General features: G+C 35.7%; 1 protein-coding gene and 1 long non-coding RNA gene across 3 annotated transcripts in view; one reads left to right on the top strand and one right to left on the bottom strand.

The window, feature by feature from the left end:
- Positions 1-16,765, top strand: part of LOC148114644 (uncharacterized) — a 296,681-nt gene that overhangs the window by 147,592 nt on the left and 132,324 nt on the right. The window lies entirely within an intron of this gene.
- Positions 1-16,765, bottom strand: part of LOC117677160 (uncharacterized) — a 50,887-nt gene that overhangs the window by 15,834 nt on the left and 18,288 nt on the right. The window contains exon 3 of the long non-coding RNA XR_004594670.3: positions 14,578-14,648. This is a non-coding gene — a long non-coding RNA (uncharacterized LOC117677160). The remainder of the gene's footprint in view (positions 1-14,577; positions 14,649-16,765) is intronic.

Here is a 16,765-nt window from a genome sequence, read left to right as displayed (position 1 = left end):
TTTCTTCAGAGGAATTAAAATCTGCATATGAAGAGAACTACTTGTGAGCCTTGAACTGTGTAATACTTAAACACGCTCATTGTATTAGAGGCAGAGATAAATATGTTCTCATTTAATATATATTAATTAAGAAAATATATTTTATGAACTATATTAGAAGAAGGAATGGACTATTGATGTAATTTAAATTTCTTGGTAAATTTTTTATCATAATATCCATTTGGTCTTGAACAAGCTTTCAATTTTGGCAATGTAGTGGATAATTTTGTAGAACCAAAACCTGACATTACATTTTTGTCTTTTTTAACGAGTTCATTAAAATATTATCTCACATTGTAAAATATCACTGTCAGCAATGCAACTCTGTAACTGAAACTGGACTAGGAAAAGGTATAGGTTTTTGCACACCACTAATACATTACTCAAACTTCAGTCTTCCTAATCACCTCTTCAGGCAAAAGATTTAAAGACACTCCTCACATCTTAAAGGAAGTATGTGTCAGAATGCCCCAAGTTACCTGTCTTTTTTTGCCTTCATTTGAAAGGGTTGTGCTGCATTTGATGCTTGAAAAAGGGGTACTATTTTGAATAAGAAAGGTGATTGAATATCATTACTGATACCTGAGAATCATTCTAAGATGTAGCACTTTAGTCAGGCAGGAACTCAAAGTGTAAGGAAGGCCTCTATCTATTCTTTGGCTTCTCACCCAAACTAGTTTTCAGGTTAAGATCAATTGTTAAAATGTTCACTTTTCTCTTAAAGCAGTACAAATATAGAAAAGAGCAAGGAAGGTGGAAATTATAGTCAAAAACGTATGTCAGATTCAGATGAGAGGGCGATGAAAGAGAGAGAGAGAGAGATGATAAAAGATGGATGGATAGATAGATGATGATAGACAGACAGACAGACAGACAGACAGACAGAGAGTTGGCAGGCAGGCAGAAAGGGAGACAGAAACAGCCATCCAGTTTAATCTCATCTTAATTTACATATGTTTTTAAATTTCCTTACTTCCATCCTTGTGCACCACTGATTTGGCCATACAAATGCACAGCAGTGTTTTTGTGCCCCACGCAAAAAACCAATATGGGCTCCATCCAGCAGCCAGTGGAAGCACTGGAGGTAATCAGTGGCTCACTTTTTATGTTGTCAAGGTAGCTTTTTATTGAGGGAAGCCTAAAAATGCAGCCAACCAGGTTGGCAGGAAGATCAAAACATTCCAGTCAGCAAAATGGACTGGAAGCATACTGTAGAAGCCTACGACACTGACTTCAGGAATTAGGGGATGGATAGAACCACTTATGAGGATCTCTTTCCCCCCCACCTCCTACCCTCACACAGAAACTGTCATTGCTGTGTTTCTTTTGGATTGGACATTAATTCTGAATTAACTTCCAGAGTTAATCAGTTCACATTTCCTCAAGCAGTCAAAGACCCATGGTGCTATAATGAGTAGGAGATGGAAGTACAGGTAAATGGATGTCAATAGTCTTCCCAGATTACATTCCAGTGGGAGAAGGAAATTTAGGAAAGGGATTATTTGGATGATATAGGTATATAGATTACTTGATGTGGGAGGCAGGTCTAAAGGAGGTTCTAAGTATGAGCCTGAAAATACTGGGTTGGGAATGTTTTTAATGCCAACTCAGGCTTAGATTGATGAGATATATACTTTGAAGAAGTTACTGAACATGTTTGAACCCTCTCCCTTTTTTAAAAGTTATTTAAGAAAAGTCCATTTGCTCTTTGTTTTTGTACTACACAAGTGTCTGTGCCATCATCACATCTCTTTCCTATGTTTCACCTATTTATATTACCTTAGAGATTTGAGGAATTTCTAAATCAGAAAAGGGTTTAGCAGTAGCTAACAGCAGAACAAAAGTATAATAAAGGAAAAGACCACACAACAAGGAGAATATGCAACAAGGGACATGTAAGGACAGCACTGGTTAGGAATCTCTGCCTTTCACATTCCTTGCATATGAAAGGGCCCACAAATGCACAAAATGTGTCTGTAGGACTATAGATTAGACTCTCATATTTTTTATCTTTTTTTTAAGGAGCCCTGTATAAAGTGGCAACCATAGCTGGTTATTTGTTCATCATCTTAATCAAAAGATGCACACAGTTCAGTGCAGAGTTGTATCATAAATTGAATTAACCAGGATCACATCTCAGCTGTTTTACCAACCTCAAATTAAACTTTATTTTTAACCAACTGTATTTCCCAACTGACTTGCAATCTTCAAACGATGTGACCTACTGTAGGTGCTTTTTAATTTTTGGAAATTCAGAGTGAATGACATAAGCAACTTGTTTAAGCTGGTTAAACAGAAATGATCATTATTCATGTTTACAGAAAACTTGGGGATAGCCCTGAATGTAATTCAGATATCAGAGAAACAGAGCTTAATTTCCATATTTTAACTCCACCTGCATTCCATCAAAAACCTTTCATGTGGATTTGGTCAAGTACTCTTCCCCCCCCTCCTTTTCTGCTACTTAAGCTGCCTTTATAGCATCTGTTTTGAATGTCTTAAAAGTTTGCATACATCTGACATAAATACATGGTTTTAAGTTGGATTGTTGTGTATCTTCACTTTTAAATTCTACACCAACCCTTCTTAAAGGAACTCAGAGAACAATATGGAAGGATAGGAGGTTGTGTTTCAGAAAAAAGTGCCTTCAAGATGCACAAAGAGTAGCATAATGTGTATTGGTTGAGTTAAGCATGCTTCTTTCTGTTCCACAATTGTACAGTTGGCTTGTTCCCTATAGCCTATGAGAACTGAAAGTATCTACTGTAGATACATCAGTGATATTACCTAGTTTGGGTAATGAAACATTGGTAAGAAAACAACCGAGCTCAGCGAACACCAAGGACCTCTCATGTCAACCCTGATCTACAAGTATCCTTCTTTATTGATATACTAGTCCTTCCTAACTATGTAATCTCCTGTTGACTACATCACTAGTAAATATGACTCATTGGTGCCAGTTTAGGCAAGACTGACCAATGTTGATCTTAGCTGTGGGTAAAAAGTTTGGTCATTAAGAAATCTGTAGCTGATGTAAACTCTGTTCTTTTCCTTTTTTCTTTTTCTTTTTCTTTTTTTTTTTGAACTAAAGGAGGTACATCAGAAGTACAAAGATATCCATGGCAGTTTTCAAATGCTCTGGAGACAGACGGTTTGTTTAAAGAAATGAGGAAAATGCTGAAAACCACCACTTTATTTAAACTCTCATGCCTCCTTTAGTAAACACGTAGTACATGAGTGAACCCTGTATGAACTTGTGCTTATTGCTGATTAAATAGAACCTAAAGCCTGCGTTTAAAAAAAGGGGGGGAGGGGAGATTGTTATTGAGAAGAAGACAAAAAGTTGCATACAAACTTTTCCGTCTTTCTTTTTTCTTTTTGGCCACACACAAGCTTTTACCCCACAGAGTATTGACTCACAGAGTCTTTTTTTATTAAAGCACCCTAGTTTTTTTGTTTTTTTCTTTCTAGGCCTCAAAGTACTAAACTGAAAGCAAGCTGTTAACAGAAATGAGTAATTATTGAAGCTCTAACAGGCAGCTTTCATTGAAGTTGATTACAGCAGCCATATAATCACTTTTACGGATGCTGTAATCACAGGAGCAGGGAATGCTTGACTTGGTTCTTATTGTTTTCACCCAGGGTGGAGGTAGGGGGCCTGCCAGAAACCACCTCAGTGCAATTTCTTCTGTAAAAGAAGTCTACACACCACTGAATGAAGCCGCGAATCATTTATTCTTTCTTTATTAGCATTTTCCCCTCCCTCACGTAAAGAGTCTGTTGGAGTCAGGAAATTGCTGTTATTCAATATGCAAGCCAGAGGTTGTAATGGCCATTTGGAAAGGGGTATGACCAATAATTACAGCCCCTTAATGAATAGAGTAATCTGGTGGAGACTAAACGCAAGGAGCAACTATGGGGCTGTCTCTGGTTAAATTAAAAGAACAGCCATGTAAAGGAAGTTAACAAGAATTAATTAGTTAGATCGAACTGAAAACCTACTCATTAGCAATGTTATAGGCAAACTAAAAGCCTATCTTCAGTGCAATTAGGTAGACAAATGAATTGTACAACTGACTGACTTGCACCTGCTAACAGCTAAAGGCTATATAGCTGATATGTGCAGGATCCACTTTTTACAGTTCATGCATACTTGCATAGTTTAATGGATCTTCCATTATACTCCATTCTTTTCTGTTTTCCCCCGGTATATTTGATCGAACTGTAAGTGTTAGGTTGAGAGTTGCCGACACTCTGTAGCTGTCTGCTCTAAGAAGGGTTCAAAAAGGGCATCACATAATAAAGGATAAAGCTTTGGCTCAATGTAACAAAAACAGAAGCTCTTCTTTACCATACTCATACTTTTATTGCTAAAGAATGAATAATGTGAAAAACATCATGGCTGATAATTACTTTAAAAATGTATGCGGAGGATTAAGGAAATAGTAAAAATACATGCTCTTTAGATTTTTGGCTTGTGATGTTTGCCAAAGAAGGAAAAGGATCAGAGAAACGTGGAAGAATATATTGCAAAGGTTCCAGTAGATATTTGAGATTCGTGGGATGATGAATTACAATAATCCTGTATATGCTACATTGTCTGGGGTGATTATTTATAAAGTTTCTGGGAATAGTCTGTAGGATCCTGCTTACTGGATCATTTTTTTAAATATAACAGCGCTGACCGTTCTGATTCAGCTTTTTCACCTCTGTCAGTTACTGAATCACTCCATATTGTCACTCTGTGAACAACATTAAGAGACAGCGTGTGAAACCAAAATACCATATTTTTCGGAGTATAAAACGCACTGAAGTATAAGACGCACCTACCTTTTTTGGTGAGGAAAACAAGAAAAAGAAATCTGCCTCTGCCTCCCAGCAATTTTGCCTCATTGCAGCAAACAGCAAATAGCCTACTTTACTTTCATTTTTGTTTTCAGCATAGCTTGATTAGCACAAGGAAAAAAAAATCTGCTTCCAGCAGTTTACCTCCTTGCAGCAAGCAGCAGAGGCCCGCGCAGCAATAGGCAATTCCTGCAACCTGAAACAGCTGAGAGTCAGGAGGGCCAATCCAACGAACAATCAACTTGTGCTAATTAGGCTGTGCTGAAGCTGAAATGGGCTGTTTCTTCTTGCTGCTTGCTGCAAGGAGGTAAATTGCTGGGAGGCAGAGGCCAAAGGGTGGGGGCCAGTGGGTGGGCAGGGCTACATTCGGTGTATAAGACGCACCCAAAGTTTCACCCCCTTTTAGGGGGGAAAAAGGTGTGTTTTATATTCCGAAAAATACGGAAAATATAAATTATTGTTTCTGATTGCTAGTAATGGTTGACAAGCAGGGGCTGTCTGGATTACAGACAATATTCCACATTTCAGATTGGTTAAAATGTTTTAAAATATAAAATGTTCTCATTTTTGGAGGGCCAAAGGACAAACCCGCCATCTTGAAAGCATGTTGTGGTTGTTGTGGTTCAAACAAAGTGGTTGCCATAATGGCAGAAGAGGCCTTGTCCACTGATAAAATGGCAAAGCCAGGGAGTATGGCCAATTACAAAATGACAATTTATCTAAAGACACAGTGGCAAAGGTGCTGCTTGCTGTTATTTCCATGTCGTATAATGCTCAATGCCAACCCTGCTTACATTTCCCTGTTTGCCTAGGGTAGGACCCATGGAAAACAGAGCAGCAGGCCGAGTTACTTCCTGTTTGTTTTTTAAAAAATATCTATAAGGAATAGAACCACATTTTTCAAATGATATCTCTTCTGAAAGTGAATGCCTTGCATTATAGTAGTATACCAGCTTCCTTATTTTGGGAAGGTTTTGTGAATGAAATTATTTTAAAAAGATTATTATTAGCAACATACATGACAGAGACAAGTCTCCAATCTATTCATATGGAAAAGGAGAGACCCTGCCTTTTAATAGTAGAACCACAATAGGGATTAGATCCCAATGTTAGGTTAGAACAGCCCCTTTGGCCTCTTATGATATTGGGTTACCCAGATTTCAGGTGTGCATCATCACTAATCCCAACACATTTGGAAGGTATACCTGCTAGATAGCATATTAAGGCTATGAAACAAGGAGAAAAGCACCTCTTTATTTTTCTTTACAACAGGATTGTTCAGGTTTTTATTATGGCATTATCCACCCTCCCCCATACGTAGAAGTTACTTTATTTCATGCTTTCAAAGCAGATGTGCCTTTATCCTTTGCCTCAATAATACTGATAAGCAAACTTTGCTGGGAATGACAACTGGACCTGATTTTATTTTATTCGTTTAAAACCATTCCCCAAATATTTTTCTAATCCCAATGTAAAATTTGGTGGTGTTTCCAATGACCCCATTCATTTCTTCATCATATCTTTATTTTCCCACTTGGCGGCAGTAAAATACAATGGCTACCTAGTAAGTTATCTACTTTTGATAGCAGCAGTCCCATTATGAACCCTGGGTCAGACTATGTCCTCCATATTTCAAGCCCATCATAAAAAAACCAGGCATCCTAGAAAATTTTATTTTGGTTGCAAGGTTCTAGTCACTGGGGAGGATGAAAAGATGTGTACTTTTTCAGATTATATTTTTTTTCCCAGAGATGGGTGATTTTAATACAGAATATAGCCAAGCATCATGAAGATGATCTAAATCATGTTTAATGGCACCAATATCATAGAGAGAAGAGCAAGCTCTTAAGAAATATGACAGATGCAAAGGGATATGAGATTTGCTGTAAATGCAGTAGAAAACTGGATGTTTACCATGTATAATGTGTAAAAAAGCCAAAAATCTGCATAATGCCTTCTGTAATGTAAGAAATGCCATCATGCTTATAAATATGCCTTAATAACGAAATGAATACATTTTGTATTTGTTCTCTCACTTTTGAGGAGCCTGGAGTAAATCTAGAACAGTCCCTCAATCTTTCCATATATATATATGTGTGCATATATGTAGATTGGATTGATAAACTATACACTTGTTTTTAGAATCAAACATAAAACCCCAAAATGTTCTACTTTTAATTGCCTTCTCTGCCAAAGTTAATAATAATTTTGTGTAATTCTCCTAGGCTATCATTGCCTTTACAGTGAGTAAAGTAGTCATCTATTGTTATTGCTGTTAACGTCACAAAATGTTAATCAATCACAGAAAATTGTTTTGTATCACATGCAAAAGGTTATTAATGCCTTATTGTGTAAAAGCTTACCTAAGCTGATGTTCTCAAAACTGAAACATTTAATCACATTTATCATATTTTGGGTTTTTTTGCTGAATGCACAACATTGTGTAAAACTAATTAAAATGCCACACGACAGAGAATACACTGGGAATATACTGATGAAGAAGATGGATGCACAAAGAAGTGACTTTAGCTAGAATTATTTAATATGTTTTCCTGTTAATGAAATGGAAAATCAATCCCAACATGAATCTGAATTAAAGAGATATGTGCATCTGTAGGCAACATCTCACACCACAGAAAACCATCTGACTTCAGTTAATATATAGAAAGACAGCTATGGAGTAGGAAGCAGTCCATCTTATAAAAATTATGACCTTAAAGTAATGTGAATTTCATATGAAAAATCAGAGAGAATTAACTATATTGCAATAAGCTGTTTTGACTACAATGTATGTTGGCTTAGATTACCAAGGAAAATACATCAGATTTCTGTTCAGGCATTCATTGCACACAGGTCTGTGTATTTGTGGGTCCTGTCCAGCACTTGAAACATTGTTAGATAATAGACAACAGAATAACAGAGTTGGAAGGTATCTTGGAAGTCTTCTAGTTCAACCCCCTGCTTAGGCAGGAAACCCTATACCACTTCAGACAAATGGTTATCCAACATCTTCTTAAAAACTTCCAGTGTTGGAGCATTCACAACTTCTAGAGGCAAGTTGTTCCACTGACTACTTGTTCTAACTGTCAGGAAATTTCTCCTTAGTTCTAAGTTGCTTCTCTCCTTGATTAGTTTCCACCCATTGCTTCTTGTCCTACCCTCAGGTGCTTCGGAGAATAGCTTGATTCCCTCTTCTTTAAATTCCGGAAAGCTCTAAAAATACTGGCTAACACTGCTTATATATGATCATATACATGCCAGCAATTTGGCAGTTCGAGTCTCACCAGCTCAAGGTTGAGTCAGCCTTCCATCCTTCCAAAGTCGGTAAAATGAGGACCCAGATTATTGTGGGCAATATGCTGACTCTGTAAACCGCTTAGAGAAGACTGGAAAGCACTGTGAAACGGTATATAAGTCTATTGCTATTTGCTAACTGCTATTGCTATCATACCTGTTAAGATTTCTAGTCCTAGAGTTCATATTCCTTGGACTTCCCCCCCCCCAAAAAAAACTGTGGGCTGAGTGTCCCTAAAACTTATTACTATATACCTATACAGTTTCAAGGAAACATGTGTACTCTTTTTTTATTGAGGATTCTGACTTATGAACCAGAGTGAGTCATGAGTTCTTACACTGATTTTAGATATGGCCAGACCTAAAATTCCAGTACAGGAATAGGGGATTTTGAGGGCCCACACTTAAGGGAAGTAACAGGAATCATACTCCATAAAGTAATGAATGGAAGCAGGAAAAGAAATTAAACTTGACTTTGTTAAATTTACATTTATATAGTGTTATTCTTAAACAAAAAAAGCTGATATGATAATTTCCCATTTATTTATTCAATCATTTTCTCGCTCTGTCACAATAAAATAATTTGCTAATAATTTGGGGAGGTTGTAGGATTGTACCAAGGCTTTTGAAGAGCCTGATTTCTCTTCTTCACTCTACTCTTTTGCATTTGTTTAAATATCTGACCTGAATCTGTGTATTTAGGAGCATATGTGCATAAGCTCATTTCAAGGATGATCAGGGTGGATTTGGTGATGCATTCTTCCAATTCACACATAATAGACACATTTGTTCTGCACTGGTAGAAAAACACAAATAGAAAGGAGAAAAAAGCATAGTAAAGAAAAGAGAGAAAGAAATGAAGATATACTTCTAGTCAAATAGAGTATAGCTATTTTAGCTACTGCAAATGTTCTGTTTCTGTAAGGGGGTCCACGTGGGTGGAAGGTTTCTTTTTCTCTTGGTAAAAACACAATGTGCTGAAACTACCAAGAAAATTCTCAGAACACAAATTGCAAATATTCAGAGCGTGGCTCTATTTTCACTGGTCAGTTAATTTTTTGTGGACAGTATTAAAAATAGATGGCAATCTGCTTATTGGGGTTGTCTCGCATATGAATGCTGATTATATGACAGTTAATACTAATACTAATGGTGTTCCCATTCTGTTAGTGCAAATGGGTTCCTGACGGTCACTGGAAGAAATCCAAAAGTTTTCTTCCTTTGAAAAAGAAGCTTCAGGAGGTCCCTTTCCTGGATGCTGGAATATTTTCTGTCCATGCTTGCTTTCTTCTTTGAACTTTCAGAGTATCTGTTTTGCTGCTTTCCATTAAATGTCCCACCATTGCACTGTCCCTTCCAGACAACTCACCCTTCACAATCTGGAAAAGAAGGAATTCGCCTCCTGATATCTTTTGTTGAAACCAACAAGGCTACACAAGGATTGTACTTCAAAAAGGAAGCCATTCACATATTCTGGAGATCTCTGGATAACTCAATAAGCAAAAGAACAACATCAAAAGAACCTATCTATGAAAAATTTCAATAGTATTGCCTTTAAAAGAATTTTCAGTGGAAGGTTCTCATTCAGCAAAGTGTTTAAGAGCTGGTAGGGAAAAAAAACAGCGGAATTTTTCTGCGTAGTACTGGAATTAGGAAGTCCATCATGGATCACTGTTTGCCTTCAGCACAAACTGAACCTCCATCCCTTACCAACTGGGGAATTCCCATGTGCTTTCTTATTGATGGCTTGGATTGCTTAGGCTACATATTGCTATTATCATACAGTAGATATAGTGTTATGAATGTTTAAGTATACAGACAAAAATGTTTGAAAAATTAAGATGCATAATTGTGTCTTCAGTTCTTCAAGAAACTGACAACAAGGTAAATATATTTAGGGAGGACAAAAATGGAATTGTCCCTACGTATGTAAGAGGGTAGACCACTGCTTTGAAGTGGAGTTCCTCCCTTTCATGGAGGTGCTTCATGTGATAGATAAACTTAGAAATTTAGGGAATCCACAAGTGTATGGAAAACCTCCAGAGACATTTGTGTTTTATGCATAGAGTAACTTCACTCTCTCTCAATTCAAGTTTATGCAGCAGTTACAGCTTTGTCAAAAAAAAAAAAAACCCCGATTATTTTACAGTATACTACATGAGCTCTAAAATAACTTTCCTGACTTCCAGTGTGGATCTAGGTACAATTCAAGGTGTTTTATTTTGATCTCTAAAGAATGAACAATTTGGAGCCTGCTATTGCAAAGTATCAGATTAAAGAATACCTTGTAATTTAGTATGAGCTAGCACATAATTTATCATATCCATGTCCAAGCCAGACAGAGCCTTTTTGATAGCAGTATTCCAATTGTAGAAATCTATTCTGGAAAAAGTGTTATGGCTCTTCTTTTTTTTTTGCCCTTAATGCACATTATACATGTATGTTTGTATGAATGTATTATGTGCTATCAAGTCAGATAGACCTTCTCCAGGATAAACTGCCCTTAACTGACCTTTCAGGTCTATAGTTTGTGTTCTTCTCTTTGTTTTCACTATTTCGTTCATTCATTCATTCATTCATTCATTCATTCATTCATTCATTCATTCATTTAATATGGCTGCCCATCTCACAAACATTTGTGCATACAAAAAACTAAAAAAAAACAATCAACATACACAAAACAATTGTTAATGTGATTATTAAAAACTTCAAAATTGTAAAAAGCATAAAACTAAATGATATAAATAAAAATAATGGATGAGAAGCAGGTGTTAATAACAGTGAAGCCGCCTCAATATTATACCAGTTCTCTGGGATTCCCAAGCCTGATGGTACCACTAGGTCTTGAGGGACTTCAAGAAAGACAAAAGAGACAGCCTCAATTCGGGGATGGAATATTCCATAAAGCAGGTGCCACAGCAGAAAAGGGCTAGCACCTGTCAAGTGTATCTCCCTAATTGTTAGGACCCACGGCATATAATTGGGGGAAAGTGATTACGAACAGACTGGTTACCAATGCAGCTTGTAGAGCAGAGGTGTTATGTGTGTTCTTCTAGAAACAGACATAATGCCCACACTATTGCATTTTCCATCAGCTGAAGTTTCTGGATACTCTTCAAGGGCAGATCCATATCCACCACATTACACTAATCCAATTGGGAAGTGACTAGGGCATGAGTGAATAAGACCCTCAATCTAGACACAACTGATGCACAATACAAAGTTGAGCAGAAGACCTACTAGCTACACCTGCAATCTGCTCTTCAAGTAGAAGTCATGTGTAGAAGGACATCCAGATTGCACATGGGATCTGTTTGGGGCAGTGCAGCCCCATCCAGCATTAAATTTGGCATCATCCTAGAACCAGCAGGTCCCCAAACACAAAGCACCTTCATCTTACTAGGATTGAAGCTTGTTGTTCCCCATTCAGACTCTCACAATCTCCAGGCACCAGGATAAGATATCCATAACATTGCTCAATTCGCCAGAGGCAAATATGTAAAACTGGGAATCATCAGCATATTGATAATACCTCATCCCAAGGAACAGATAACTTCACCCAATGTAGCTTCATGTAGATGTTGAGAGAGAACAGTGATCGTTTCAGCACTCCACATAGTAGGAACCAAAGACTGGATCTCTCCCAAACAATGACCACTGACCGGAATTGACCAGCACAACACTATATTCTCCCGATTCTCTGAGTTGATGCAGAAGGATACCAAGGTCAATAGTATCAAAAATCACCAAGAAACCAAATAGGGCAAGGATGGGTGCCAGAGATCATCCAAAAGTGCAACCCATGCCATTTCCATCTCATACCCATATCTCTCCTAGGATTGTAGACATTTCAAGAGAGCAGAGTCCAAAATATCATAATTTGACCCTGGTAGCTTGTGCCTTGAGTGAAAACTCTGAATTGATTTGCTATCCATGCTATTCATCATGGAGAAAGAAGGTGTATTAGATATGCTTGCCACCTTTAATTACTTATAAGTAATAAAGGCAGGATAACAGTCTAATAAATAAATACATTATCAGGAGTATTTTCTATCTCCTCCAAATATCATTATTGTTATTATTCTGCCTCTTCAAAGTTCAACTTTCACTTCCATAGATTATCACAGCAGGAAAAAAAACATTGCTAGCACAGATGTGATCTTTGTAGGTACATGCCACAATATCTGAATATCTTTTGCATGTCCTTCATTGTTACTCTGCAGTGCTAATCTGTGGCATATTTCTTGAGTGCTGGTTCCTTTACCGTTGAGTAAAAGAGTGCTAGCTATCACTTAAATATCTTCACTGTGAATTCAAATAGAGGTACATTTCATTAATGTTGTGTTATTTCTATTTAATTTTAGTTCCAGTTTTTCACTGTGCTCTTTGACTTTCATTATTAGAGCTTGAAAATCCTTTGCATTTTTGGTTACCAAAACAGTGTCATCAAGATAGTGCAGGTTAATGATATTTTTTCCTCCAGTTTTAAAATTCACACTCTTCATCCAATCCCATCCTCTCTAAATAGGGTGATTGATTGATTGAATGAATAAAGAAAGCATATAGTAGGTTCAATTGATTGTGGATTGTGGTTTCTTAACCTGTGTATAGGTATTGCATGTGGACAATAATGTTTAAATTTTATATGTCAATACAATCAAAAGCTTTCTATATATAATGAAATAAAATTTAACTTCAGGAAGGTTTTATGAATAGGAAGTTGATTCTTTTTCTTTTATTTGCTTTTAGTCAAATAGTGTACCACAAATAAGGAAGATATATCCAGAAATATTTGTGTGTTGTGTATGTGTATGTGCGCATGCACACATGCAGGAAAAGAAAAATATCCTTGGACTAGTCTTCAATGGATTTACTAGCTAGCTTGTCAGGCTGAGTTTAAATAAATATTAGCGTCATTAATCAGTATTTAAGATTATTTTTCTACACATAAAACATTGATTTACTGACTATGACAAAGCAGAGATTGCTAGGAAAAAGATCTACCCCAACTAGAACTATTCACTATTATAGTTTCTTATGTTTATTTTAGGGTAAAATAGTTTCTTTTATTAAAAATATCTGAATTATAAATGTATTATTTTTCATTTTCTCCTTCTGCCCATCTCCCATTCAGCTGAGATTTCTAGTATTATCTTAGTGTGCTATCCCAGCTATACTTCTCATTACTTCTATATATTTATCTTCAGACTCAGGCTTCCTGCATATTTAATAACTACTGGACAAGAATTCGTTCTTCATGTCAAGGAATTGGATTATCATCCCATTACAGGCAAAGGCTTGTGAAACCAAGACACTTAACTTTTGACCTTTGTGGAAAAGATCATTTAATTTAACCACCCAGATGAATCAGGAGAAAGAGAAGAAAGAAAAAGACAGACAGAGAGACAGACACACACACACACAAAGATTTCCTATTTATGTGTTAGAGATTTTCTGTTGGTACTACTCTAATAATACAACAATTATCAAATCAAATGTTATTCTCTAGGCAAAACTATAAAGGGTTATGTATTCAGATTAGGTTAGTTACATTTGACTACAATATTTCTAGATTTTTTTAGAAAACCAAAGGTGTCTTGCTGAACAAAAAAAGATATTACTAATCTAGACAGGGTTGTACCTCTGTACTATTTATCTATTCAATAAAAATGGCAGTTTCTGAACTCTCTTGAAAGACAGTTCCATATAGATTGCCTCAGAGTAATTCATCTAAATCTGTTTCTTAAGAATACAACTTCTCATAATAGATACTATAAACAATGTCATCTTGACTAACTCTGCACTCATACTAACTCTGATTATCTACTGAACTTTGAGTTAGGCTTCCTCCATTCAATTGCTATGGCAAAATGCCAATTTGCCTTACCTGAAAAGCTGTATATTATTGTTTATGTAGGTAGTCAATTTTTCTTTTGACCATATAAAAGAAAACCATTTGTGTTCTTGCTAAACATTAAATAATATTTAAGTTAATTTTGATATAGAAGAATAAATACTATATTTGTAGTCTGGAAGATTTTTAGATCAAACTCCCCCTTTTTTTTATTTAAATACAGTATGAGGTCTTTAGGTAATTCCCTCTTTCACATACAATGTTTTGTAGAAGAGAAGTTGAAATAATATATTTTAGGATTATTCCAGCATCCAGTGGATCTTGCTTATTTTCAGCTGCCAGAAAGGCTTTTGAAAATGTTTTGGTTGAGTGTGTGGGATCTTACATATTCCATATCTGCAATTACTTCCAATCCTGCTGTATTTTCTGTTACTTTATTTATTTCTTACTTGCTGCTCCAAGTATGTCTGTCTCTTAGCAGTTTACAGGTTTTCAGTAATAAGATTAAAAGCTAAAAATCCCAATAATCTGGTGTTGCAATTTACCCAGGTGGTAAGGAATATTGTATACTCAATCACATCCAGGAGAAACAGAAAAATCCTCAGGTTCCAAAGATCTGATGAAACAATTAATACATTATCACACATAATAGTGCATTTACAATAGCTAACATCAAGCTAATAGAGCCACAACCCATCTGATTTTGCGGCAACTGAGAAGGCCCAACCTGCGACATCTGCAGACAACACTTTCTAAGGTTCAGGCCCCAAAGGGAGCTGTGCCACCGTTCTGTCACCCCAGAACAGCAATTTGCCTAAAATGTCATCCAGTTCTGCCAAGATTTTTTTTAAGAATCTTCCTTGCTTTGTTTTGCTTTTTAATTAAGAGTACCTATGAAGAAAATCCTTTCATCTATTCATCTGAAATGTGGCATGCTTCATCATTTATATAAAAAAAGATCTTCTATACCTTTAGGTTTCACCCAATTCATTTTGTTTTATACTACTCTAAAATTGTTTTATGACCACTGAGGAAAAGGTATCCTCTTTTAGTTCCATTTTGACCTAATAAGCTGGCCTTTTTCTCTCCTTTGGTCTAATATTTCCTTCAGCATCTAATTAAATTTGTATTTGACATCAGTGTTTGACTTCATAATTCCACTCGGACATGATACATCTGGAAGCTTAGCAGATCGCATAAATCATTTCTGAAGTCTGAAATACAGTTCATGTCATAGGCTGAAGTAATAGTTAGAAACATGATAAAAATTCCATTGGGTATGTCATTATTTGAATGTATTCAAGCTTTATCTTAGTTTCAGAACTGAGTATCAATTTTAGATACAATTATTTCTAATGGCAGTCTATCTGCAATGGTTGGGATTTGTCCCAAAGCTGATGGATAGATACACTTTAAATTATTTCCATTTATAAACAACTAATAATTGTTAAATATAAAAGATTAAATAATAGGATGTTGTAGTTAAATTTAAGCTTTAATAAATAACTATGATATAGAAGCACATCTAATGTTGATCTCACTAGATACAGAATTCTATAGGGTGAAGTCTCTTTGGAAAAAGTGAAGATTATTTATGCAGTGTTCCCCAGATGTAGTGGTACATGCCATGCCAATTGAGAATTCTGGGAACTATAGTCTTAACATATCTGAGGAGTTCCAGGCCGAGGAAGTCTGATTTCTTTAGACTAGAAATAAGTATAAACAATTTTAATAATTTATTATCTTCTCTTAAAATACAGCAAAAGATCTCTTCCCATATCACATATCTTATCTGTAAACAAATCCATACAGCCTTGTCCATTTCAGTCAGCAAAAGTTCATTAGGTGTTATCATAAATAACAATATATTTAATATTGATCAAATAAACCAATTTTATATACCCTCCTTTTATAACTAACAATCTTAATTTTTAATCCATTCAAATAATGTCATAGAACCTGATATCTTTTCATTTTTCTTTGTCTTTCCTCACTAGATTCCTCAAAAGTTTTGTAAATTTTGTAAATCCAATGTAGGAAAATTATCCAGGTCACTTCTCTCAGTTTATTATCTCTGTATCCTTTTTACTTATAAAAATATCAATGGGGTTGTTTTGTATGTCCAGTGAAGCATCTTTTTCCATGCCATTCTTATAGCCTGTCATTTGTAAATCCATTTTTAATTCAGTCTCGATCTTCTTAGGTAAAACTTGTTCTTCTATAATATCTTTGAGCAAAAATATCCTTTAGTGTTAGAATATTTTGCTTTATTCTGTAATTGTAAGTCAAGTTTATGTGTTCTTTCCTTTAATTGTAATCTATAGTTCCATCTAGTGTCCAGTTTTTAAAACCTTATCTTATTTATTTATTTTTTATATCAAAACAAAAGCATTTTGCCATGGGACGTATTCTTTATAATTAATTGCAAAATCTTATTTCAAATTTATCTGGGCCCTTTGTCCATTTGTAACTTTCTAAAATCAAAGTTTTAATCATCATTTTGCTGTTTATTCCCCCCCCACACACACACACATCTTTTAAAGTTTTTAAATTTGTAATTAGAACTTTCACTAAGGATTGAACAAAATCCATCTAGTGCCATCAAACTGTCATCCAAAGCACTCTAATAGCTGAAAAGCAATTAACAAATTATTTCCAAAAGTAATTAGAAAAGAAAGCTTGCAAACTTAGTAGTCTTGCAAAGGTGTCAACCAAAGTTTGAGCAAGCTGGCT

This window comes from Pantherophis guttatus, chromosome 3 (assembly GCF_059756535.1).
Source record: "Pantherophis guttatus breed Tessera chromosome 3, ASM5975653v1, whole genome shotgun sequence".
Lineage (NCBI taxonomy): Eukaryota > Metazoa > Chordata > Lepidosauria > Squamata > Colubridae > Pantherophis > Pantherophis guttatus.
The sequence above is the reverse complement of the archived record's forward strand: the minus strand, read 5'-3'. Positions and strand labels throughout refer to the sequence as shown.